This window comes from Varanus komodoensis, unplaced genomic scaffold, assembly GCF_004798865.1.
Source record: "Varanus komodoensis strain SLA01 unplaced genomic scaffold, ASM479886v1 scaffold25, whole genome shotgun sequence".
Taxonomy (NCBI): domain Eukaryota; kingdom Metazoa; phylum Chordata; class Lepidosauria; order Squamata; family Varanidae; genus Varanus; species Varanus komodoensis.
This window is the reverse complement of record NW_025335661.1, coordinates 14,999,487-15,010,216: the sequence shown is the minus strand read 5'-3', so window position 1 is coordinate 15,010,216 and position 10,730 is coordinate 14,999,487. Positions and strand designations below refer to the sequence as shown.

At 41.4% G+C, this 10,730-nt stretch overlaps 1 long non-coding RNA gene across 1 annotated transcript; it reads right to left on the bottom strand.

Annotated features, from left to right (window-relative positions):
- Nucleotides 1-885: 885 nt before the first annotated feature.
- On the bottom strand, nucleotides 886-10,687 carry LOC123024862. Its single transcript, XR_006414999.1, has 3 exons — nucleotides 10,354-10,687; nucleotides 4,307-4,486; nucleotides 886-3,023 (listed from the first exon to the last, which is right to left on the bottom strand). It is a non-coding gene; the product is annotated as an uncharacterized LOC123024862 (long non-coding RNA).
- Between the last annotated feature and the right edge of the window lie 43 nt (nucleotides 10,688-10,730).

Sequence of the window (10,730 nt, the reverse complement as noted above, 5' to 3'; positions counted from 1 at the left end):
CTTCAAACCCACAAGAGATACCGGAATTTATGCCTGACAGAATTGACAGAGACAGCAATGGATTATTTCCAGAAATGTGGTCCAGTTTTTTTCAGACTGCATGGCAGTCCAGTTCGGCCTTCCCAAACCCAGTGCCCCCTTAATGTATTGGAACTACAGCTTCCATAATTCCTAGGCAACATGACCACTTGTCTGGGAAGTTTAGAACTGTAGTCCCAACACATTTGGAAAATGCTACACTGGAAGATCTTTCCTTAGTCCCAAACCGAGAGGAACATGAATTCACATGCACAATCTTTCTACAACCTTATATTAGGTTCAGATTTACACTTTGAGAATAGCTTCTATAGCAAGTTTAGAAATTCACCAGATCCAGTGGTGCTTGTATTTTTAATAACTTACGGAAAGCTGAGACTGCTTGAAGCAAGCTGTTTCCACAGAGATGCCACAGTGCAGTGACTGCAGAAGTGATCACCAACTGGGAAATACCAGTTGCCTGAATCAGCTATTCCTTAATCTGGTCATGCACTTATGACGGCAGAAGAACAAGGTGCGGGTGGCTGGCTGTGAATCACTAGTGCTCAATTTTCAATCTGTGTTGAAGTGACTGGTCTGTTAATCATGGCAATTAATTCACCTTTCATTCTCCCCAATTTTCATTAACATAAAAGAAGATTTTCCTTTAGGACATTTCTTAAACCTTTAGATTATTGATTCAGAACGCCTCCTGTTCAGTTTTGCAGTTACTGCTGCATGTTGAAACCCGTGAGTACAGAGAGCATTTGGGCTGGGTGTGAGGACAGGGCTTTTTAAAGTGCTGGATCCTCGTGTGCTTACAGGCCTCCAAACTTCTCCCTACAACTAGGGCTGCCATTTATGCTCCAGTGCTGGGCTTGTGCCCTATTAATTTCTTAATGGGGTAGAATCAGTGATCAAGTGTGGTCATCCCAGCAGAACCATAACCTTCTTTTTCTATGGATATAACTGAGTCTGGCCTAACCGTCCCACTTATTTTTTCCCTTCCTGCTTTTAGTAGAGGTCCTTAAAAGACTTCCAAAATGCTTACTAAAAATCCAGTTCCTATCTTAACTCCAGCATCTGAAAGCTGGACAGCTGTGCAGACCCAATATTGGTTTGTAGAAGTGGCTTATAGCAGCTTCTGCAAGGAACAAATGTGTGGATAATTTACAGATGGGATAGCTGTGGCCACTACAAGTGGTACTAATGCACCAGAAGAGATAAATGATGTAACATAGGAATGAGTCCATGGAAGTGGAAAGAAATGAAGAATAACATTTTGTGAGCTTGAATCGATAGGGTGCAGAATATGATTCACGGTGGAGTATAGAACTCCACCAGGCAATTTTGCTAGACCTACTAGAATTCTTCCCTACCCCATGTTTGTCCACATTTTCTATAAAATGTTGGTTTAGGTTAAACCTGGTTGCAAATTAAGAGGACTGAATCTAATGAAGTCTGCCTACCAACAAACAGAATCCGCGGATAGCATGGATTCTTCCTCTCCATACAGCTCCTACACACACTCCAGATATGCTCCAGAGGGTGGAAGTACCTGCAGAACTGATCTGGGAGGCACAAGGGTGCAAAGAATAGGACATCCTATTGCACAATTGGGAATCCATTCCTGTGATATTCCCATACATCCCATGATGCAGCTCCATGTGAGGGGAATCTACAGTCTTATCAAAAGTGGGGCTTTTCTCCACTGAATTATCTTGAGAACTTTATTTTGAACAACCCCTTCCAAACTCAGGTTGCAATACAAGTATAGGTAAGAATTGGTGGAAATGAGGGAAATGAAACTCCACATCACCAAGAAATTTAGCTCAATATTCCTCAGAAGTTTCTCTCAAACAGAAACTTTCAAATTAACCTCAAAATGACACATCAGAAAAATTTCAGCAGCCTCTCAAGTGCACATGGTTTGCCAATAGAAGCAGTGTCACGATGTAATTAAACCCCCTGTAGCCATTTGGGCAACATTATTCTTGAAGTGGCAATGATTCTCTGAAAGAGTATTTTGGTCCAAAGGCATCAGAAATATTTCAACCATCTCTGCTTTTAAAGTCCTGTTCAAACTGTTTTGTTTTTTAGAAAGTCCAGCATTTTGTGTAGGAAATGATTTTACAGATAATATTTTAATACTGTAGCTGTGTTTATCTTGGGTTAGATTTTAGATGATAGATTACAATATAACATTAAATTGGTCTTCATCTCAGCCTAATTGTCAAGTACTGTACAACTGTTCCATTACTGAAAGTGGATAAATTTCCTTTTATGCCAATTCCATAAACTGCCTTCTGTTCAGTGTCTAAACTGGTTTGTGTTTCATTTCCAAATGCTTGGTAAAAAATTCAGAGTGTGATTGACAGAGTCTTATTTGTCAATCAAGAGCTGCTTGTGCTTCGCTCAAAGGAGATTCTTCCTTCCCCCTCAGTTCATGCATCAGTGAACGCTGAAACTGGAACATTGCTTATCGTTTTTAGAAACCCAGACAGATTTAAATTTTTAAAACATCTTTTAAATATCTAATGAGAAATGATTGTCTTTTCCCCTTTTGATTCCCCCTCCCCATTTGTGACCTTTAGTGTTGTGTTGGAACACAGACTTGACATTTGTGAGCAAAAGGATGGTTGCTAAAATGACCTTTCTGGAGGTGACTTCAAAGAGATGAGTTCTAGCCAACCTTGTGCAGGAAGCAAAGTCTTGAGAAAACAGACAGAGACCCATCTGGCTCCTGCACTTACTGGAGTAGTCCTACTTTTGAGTACTGAATAATGCATTTCATATCACACCAAAAACGGGGAGGCTTAATATTCAGACATTCTCCGTTAGATTCTTCTCTACCCTGAGTCTAATTCCTGTTGAGCTGGACCGCAGAGCCTAGCCGAGCACTGGGCTTAGGCTGCCTGGAGCATTTGGAGTGCTCTCGTCCTTGGTAAAGCTCAACTTGGTTGCTTGCAGAGGCTGGGGAGGCTGTTATTCATGAGTTGTTTTGCAACCTGTTCAATCACAAAGGTTCCAGAGGTTAACTTACAAATATAAACAGTATTATGGAAGTCAGTACTGTGTTAAAATCATTCCATAATTCTTTAGCCCAGACAATGAGGAACACGTACTTATCCTAGTGGTTAGAGTGTTGGAGTGGGAATCTGAGAGCTCCGAGTTCTAGTCTACACTCAGCCATAAATTCCACTGAGTGTCTTTCCCTACCTTTCAGCTTTACCTACCACACAGGGTTGTTGTTGTGAAGATAAAATGGAGAGGAGAAGAACCTTGTAAGCCACTTTGGGTTCCTTGCAAGGGAAAGAAAGGTGGGATCGAAGTGCCATCATCATCCTCAGAGTCAAACCCTTTTGTCCCAGATATTCAGTAATGACAGGCATTAGTTCTCCAAGGTTTCAGACAAAAGTATTTCCAGTCCTATTTGGAGATGCTGGGCACTGAATCTAGAGCCTTCTATCTGCAAAGCAGGTGCTCCACCAGTGTGCTACAGCCGTTTTCCAAATCAAGGAAGTATGGATGGCATCAATAGTTATCAACTTGGGAAAATTACTTCCATGTAAAGATGTTCAGGACCAATTAGTAACTATGCCAACTGGCTGCTGAACTGTAGTTTGTGGCTCATCATTATGGGACATGCATTGTTCATTTTGAAAAACTTTCAAGAAGCGATATTGTCATCAGTCTTCCAGAGCAGACATTAATTCATAATGGTAACTTTATCCCCAAGAATTGTCTAATAGGTTTTGCTGTGCTAATGGATGATTTCCATAAACACCTTGTAGGGTTCCAGCATTTAGCAGAATAATGAATAAAAGATTGTGTTGAGTGATAAGTGGTTGTGAGCTTTCTGCTTTCTTACATGCTGCAAAGATAACACTCATGGGCCAAAGAATAAATGGATAAATCATATCTTTCATTCTTTTTCCCAAACCCATAAGCAATGATCCACCAATTAATTCCCAAAGCGCATAAACAATGTCGTAATTATGCAATGTCTGCTTTGCAAGACAGATAACAATGCATATTCTTATGCTCAGCCTGATTTATGACAGTAGAACAGTTCACTGGGACATAAAATCTTCAAGTGGCCATCTCAACATGTTAATAAGCCATCAAAGACAGAAGTTTATTCATGTCAGATATACATATGCAGCTAGTGATCATGGGAAAAGTAATCAAGCACTGCACATTTGCACCTGAACCATGCCTGAGCACTATCAGCTCACTGAAAGATGCTGAACACGGCAATATGCTCTGAATGCCCAGCACCAGCACTTACCCCATGAGGATGCATTCAGACGGAATATCACTGTGACTGGTCCACCCCTGACCACTCATTCATTTGGGTCTGCAGTGTGATGTTTGCTCCTCCTGCAATGGACGCAAGATGCTCTTTCACTCCGGAAACTGCAGGTCGATCTCTTCCGTAGCTGCTGTGGAGCTGCACATGAAGAAATACCTGAAGGCAGCAAAGAATGGCTGAGATGAAGGTTACTGGGTGGTGGGGTGGAGCAGAGAGGCAGCGCATTCACAGAAGTTTTCTGTCCTTTTGGAATTGAGCTCTGGGGTGAAGAGCACAGCAAGCAACAAACTCCAGTGAGGGTAATATGAATTCAGTTGCCAGACCAGGCAAAGGAGAAGCTGAACATACTTATTTCCAGGGATGTTCATCAGGCATTTGTTAATATTGAATGCTCTCTTCTAAAAACCACAGTTCAAGAGACAGCAACAGGAACTGTTTTTTCAGAAGGGAGCGCTTCTGAAAGGTGCTAACACCATGTTCTATCTTTCATTTTATGTACCACCTTTTCTCCACTTGCAAAGACATGCAAGGGTGCATTCATGATCCCCTTTCTTTCCATTTTATCTTGACATGAAACTATGAGGTGGGTTAGGCTTAGAGTGTGATTGGCCCATAGTCACCCACAGAACTTCATGGTCAAGAGGGATCTAGAATCCAGATTTCACTAGTCCAATGCTCTAACTACTAAGCCACACAAGTTTTCCAGATCAAAATGTTTTCCAGGCCTTTTAACTGATTGTGTTCAGTCAATTGAATAGCTTTAGCCAGTATCAGTCAAAAACTTTAAATTACTTTGCTGTTCTCTTCAAAATGTTGACTTTGCTCTAAAAATGTTTACACATCAAAAGCAGGCCAATAAATCCAAGGGATAAGCATATACAGCACATATATTCCCAGTGCAAACCTTGTAATAATGTGGCATTTAAAACATATTTTGTTTTTCTTTTCAAAGAAAAAATGACTACTCCTTGTCTCCTGTCTTCCAGACTTAACCATTGAAGCTTGGAAGAGAATTCATTTTTACAAGTGAAAGAAACAGCTTAACAGGACCAGGTTGAATAGAAGAATAATCTACTGCAACACAAACCCAAAAGGGAATGCCACCTACAGTCCTCAGCTAAAACACTTTGGAGTATCAAGAGTCCACTTCCTTCTCACAGGCCTTATGGGTAGACCTGTACCTGCTTACAGACAGATTCCCTAGCCTAGCATTGCTGCTCACCTGAAATGAAAGAACTCTTACCACAGAGTTCTTTGGGAACCAGGTCTTGTGCAGACACAAATGCCAATGCTGTCCCCATGCCTATTCTGGCAACCCTGTTACAAGACCTATTAACATTCTCTACAACACCAGGAATTCATATACACCTGCTTATCTTCCAATACAATATGTGCCATAATTTGCCAGCTATTTCCTTTCCGCATAGGACAAATGCTTAGTCTCTAAGAAAAAATAAAATGAATGGACTTCAATCCAATGGCAATTTTTGTTATTTCAGAAAGTAACCGTCTGGAACAACATATGAGTACCAGAGCTTGCAGAACTTGTGGTGCTATGTACCAGCCAGAGGGTTAGAGGAATCAACGGGAATGTCAGTTGTGAGGTGAGGAGTAAGCTCCTCCCCCACAGCTGGGAATAACAGCTCCAATCAGCAACAGCTACCCTGCCTCTTCATAGATGGCAAACCGCACTGGTTCCAGTCTGAGGTTGGGAAACAAGTTTGCAGAGGGTTGTGGGGGGGTGGCATTTTTGGAGGTAGTGAGAGAGGCAATACAAGGAGCAACTGGGATACAAGAGATCCTGAGGCTGCTCCCATTTCCTTTCTTACTCCTCAAAATGCGGTTGCTAGATGTCTGCATAACTATCTAACAAAAATGCAGAATAGAAAGAATGGGTGGGGGGACAAAAATGGATGAATATGAGCCTCTCAGTTTGGAGACTTAAACTCATCTCTATAGGACTGCGCTATTACTTACTCCCAAAACCATAAGCCAAGTGGAGGTAAATGGAATGCATGTTAATTTCTTATTACTCAAAGTAATAATTCTCATTTCACTCTCCAAAGTTTCAGGGCTTTTGACAGATGTACTGAATACAAGTGACACATATAATACATACTTGCTCACAAAATGTTTAAGATTCAATTACATTTCAGATTCAGTCACTAAATTTCATGGTTTGTGCATTTAATACTTGACAGCCAATCCTACTAGATGTTTAATTACGTGAATGGGTCCTTGTACTTTCAAAAGGAGATTTGTTAAGTGCAATACTTTCACTAACTGCCTCTTCTGAATAATCAGAGGCCACATCAAATGTTAATCAATTTAAGAGATTAAGAAATAGCAACATTACCATGGAAATGTAATTATGTTCCTAAAACCACACACTATGATCATGAACCAAATCCAACATTTAAACCTAATGCCAACCTTTGGTGATAGATTGGAAAGAAAAGAGGGAATGGCTTTATGAAAATTGTCGACAGAAACAGACCCTGTAATTTTGACAGCTATTTGTAGGCATGGACACCACAGCCCTGCCCTTAGAGGAGCTGTGCAGGGTTGTCATGGACAGGACAATTTGGAAGGCTTTCATTCATAGGGTCACCATTAGTTGTAGATGCCCTGATGGCATAGAACTTATATGAACATGTCCAGAGAATGTCAATTTACAGAAGCAGAAGGGATGCCATGAGAACTCTTACACTGGATGTGGTGGTTACCTGAGCAGCAAAAGAGCAACTCAAAGATCTTCAGCAACTAAATGTACATGGAGAATAGACTTGGAGGAAACCAAGAAGGGGGTAATTGACTGGGTGCAGTTACTTTCAGCATAACAAATTCGGGACCCTACTTCCAAAAGCCAGTCTACCTGGTATATTTCAGTAAAAGTCAGACTGAACATTATGGCAGCTTTATACCGCCCCCTTCTTTTGCCGTCTATCTTATACCACCCTACCTGTCTCCAAAGGCGGCATTCCATTCCCAGAACACTTTTTACTGGCACTTTCGCTGGCTGTGGCATGGTGGATGTTCTCAGTCTAAACATGCATAGGATTGCACTGTTAGTGTCTAAACTGTTTAATGATGCTCCACCCATAAGGACCAGACTGTATTCACACAACGGCCAGTTGTGGCTTTTGCTTGAACTCTGGGAGAAAGAGCTGTGTGTCTTTCTCAGAAGGTGTCCTAAACTGGTGCTGCAGTCCTACTGTTTCTTTTGCAACTGCAGCAGCAAAAGGGATTTTGTGGTTCTAAAAATAATATAAAGGTACTTATACTGGCAGTTTCAGTTGACGAAGATAAAGGAGGCAGGATTGCAGACAACAGGATATTAGCAGAGACTGTCCTTTTCTTTCTAATGCCCCTGTCCACCATCAATTTCTTTTGGGCAGATCAAAACTGTCAGTGGTATAGAGGCAAGGTAGTGAGACATTAGGAAAATGTATTTCATTAAATTTGGAGCAGATAAATAGTGTGGAACAGAAAACAACGGACCTTGTGTAGCAAATATGACTCAAGAGTCGCTTATGAACACCATAAAGCCAAGGGAAAAAAAGAAGCATTAACAGCCATTGAAGCCTTCCATTTCCACTAACCATTTTAGAAAACAAACAAGACTAATACATAGAGAGCTGGATGAATAAAGCTGCCTCTATATGCAACAGCATCTCACACAGCGCTTTCAGAATTCATGTTTTAGTAATACCGATGCAAATTTAAAAGACATGCACAAAAAAGGAAGAACTTTACCGCTAACCAAGAAGTTTAAAAGTATTTGCAATTCAACAATAAACTGGTAATTAGATTCAATCCACTGTTTATAAACAGATTCAGATTCTTAGGCTTAAGAGAAAATTCATTACATGGAAAGAAATAATTTTAGCCAAAATAACTGTCGTTATGTTGATTTATTCTTGCTTGCAATAGTTGAAAAGGGAGTATTTTATCACCCTATCTGTTCAAACTGTAGGTGGAACATATCATAAGAAAAGCTGGGTTGGGATCAGAGAGCCCACTTGGACTGATTTTATCTTGGAATGCTATGACATGGGCAGACCGTTTCTTTTTTGCCTATTTAACTAGTTCAGAGGGATATGATACTAGTTCAGATTGCTTGGATTTTCACCAATAGAAAATAAGGTTGAGTGCAACCAAATATAAAGTAATGCACATTGAGACAAAACATTTCAAGTGGGCTCCAATCCAGAAAACTTTCTACCACAATCCATGTGCTTATCTTCAAGGCCTCACAAGATTCTTCACCATTTTGACTTCACTTATTTGATGATGGGAACTTGACTGGAGCCAGGTTAAGACAGCCCTCATAGACATGTCTGGGTACCCAGGGTCTTGAGGGGATTGCTCATCCCGAGTGTTTTACTGAGTCTCTCTGTTATTGTTCAGTTTTAAACTTTTAATGTATTTCTCATTTTATATTTTATTTTAATATCTGTTTCATGGACCATTGCAAACTGCCCAGAAAAGTTCAGCTCTTGGACCGTGCAGAAATAAACACTTTGGAGGGCTTCCATTCATAGGGTCACCATAAGCCAGAGATAACTGAACAGAACATAACAATAACAGCAAACTTGGTTAGAACTGTGCTGAACACAGAACTATTTTTCAAAAACACATAAACTGAATTTCATTTCACTTCATTTATTACATTTGTACACTGCCCCATAGCCCATAGGGCTCTCTGGGCAGCTAACAATAGAACAAATACACATACACACACAATAAAAATACAATAATACAATAGAGCAATACAATATTTAACTGTGATACAAAATCAAAACAAACCTTAATACAATAATACATAATGCAATACATAATACAATATAATACATAACACAATGAATAATTGTATTCATTAAGGTGCTGGTGGTGACCTACAAAGCCCTAAACTGCTTGGGTTCAAGGTACCTGAAGGAGTGCCTTCTTCCCTATGTGCCCTCCTGCCCCTTCATATCTGAGGCGGAGGCCCTGCTCCGGGAACCATCCTTGAAGGAGATCAATAATAATAAGAAATAGCTATAACCCCCCCACACCCACACACACACATAGAACATAATTCTATGTTCCTTCTTGGAACAAGTCTCATTAACATTCAAATCCTGCAAATGTGAAAGGGTAAAACTACCTGAGATGCACATATTTAGTGTATTTCCACTTAACATACCGTTTAAAAATACGTAAATAGAAACAGCAAATAGAAGATGGAATGTAACTATTTGCATCACAACAGGTGGGAAACTCTTGCTGAGATCCTGACAGAAATAACTGCTTCAAAATTTCCATTATCTTGGGAGAAGTTCCTAATGATGTTAAAAGAGCTTTCTTCCCAATACAATCAGCAGTTTTCCAATACAAGCAACTTCTTTTTGGAGTATGGCATGGAGGTAAACTCCCTCTTCTAGAATCCTAATAAACATCAGCCCTATTCCAGCACCACTAAGTGCATCAGAAGAGTTTTTATTTATTATTAGACTTATTAGATTTATATCCTGCTTTTTTCTTATAGCAAACTCAAAGAGGCTTACATAGTTCTCCTCCTGCTGCTTTCAGTCTTATCCCCACAACAACCTTACGGGGTTGGGCTGAGAGTCTGTGACTGACTCAAAGTGACCCAGTTGGCTCTATGGCAGAGTGGGAATTGGAACGCACATTTTAGTCTAGAGTGTAAGGCAAAGATACGTTCTAAAAACATGCTAATTAGTTGCCGGGCCCTTCAAAGGCTAACAGGTTTCTCACAGCCAGAGCTTTCATAGACCTCATCCGAAGAATGTCGTGTTATTAACAAGCAGCTGGCTACAGAGCAGGGTTGTGGCTCCTCAGCTGTTGCTGGGGCGACAACTCCGATCTGCCCTTGCCAGCATCGGCAAAGGTGAAGGATGATGGGAATCGCAGCTCAGCCATATCTGGGCAGCACACGACCGCACGCCCAGGTTTCGGCAAGGAACACCGTGAGGCGCCGCGCTTTTCGTAGCTCTATAGAACTCCCACTCTCGCCCTACCTATGCGTCACTGAGGCTACGGTTATCCTTTCCTTATCGAGAGGTTTTTATTTTTCTCTGACGTGCGCATTCGTTCTGATGCTGCCGCAAGAAAGAACATCGCTGGGGTCGGTCCCCGTGGAAAAGCCACAGGGCATCCCCCGCCGGCAGGACTCGAACCCGCACCGCTTGCCCTCGGAAGGCTGACCCGCTAATTGCCAGCCCACGCAGGCAGAAGTGTCCCTAGAACGCTGGCGAGCTACCCTGAACGGCAGCCACCTCACGCCCTCCCTTCTCCATAAGGGGCCACATCGGTAGCCTCCCCCTCCCCCTCATGGGCAAGGGGAAGGGGAAGGGGGGAGAAAAGCAGCCTCACGGTTGACGTTCGCGCCTGCGCG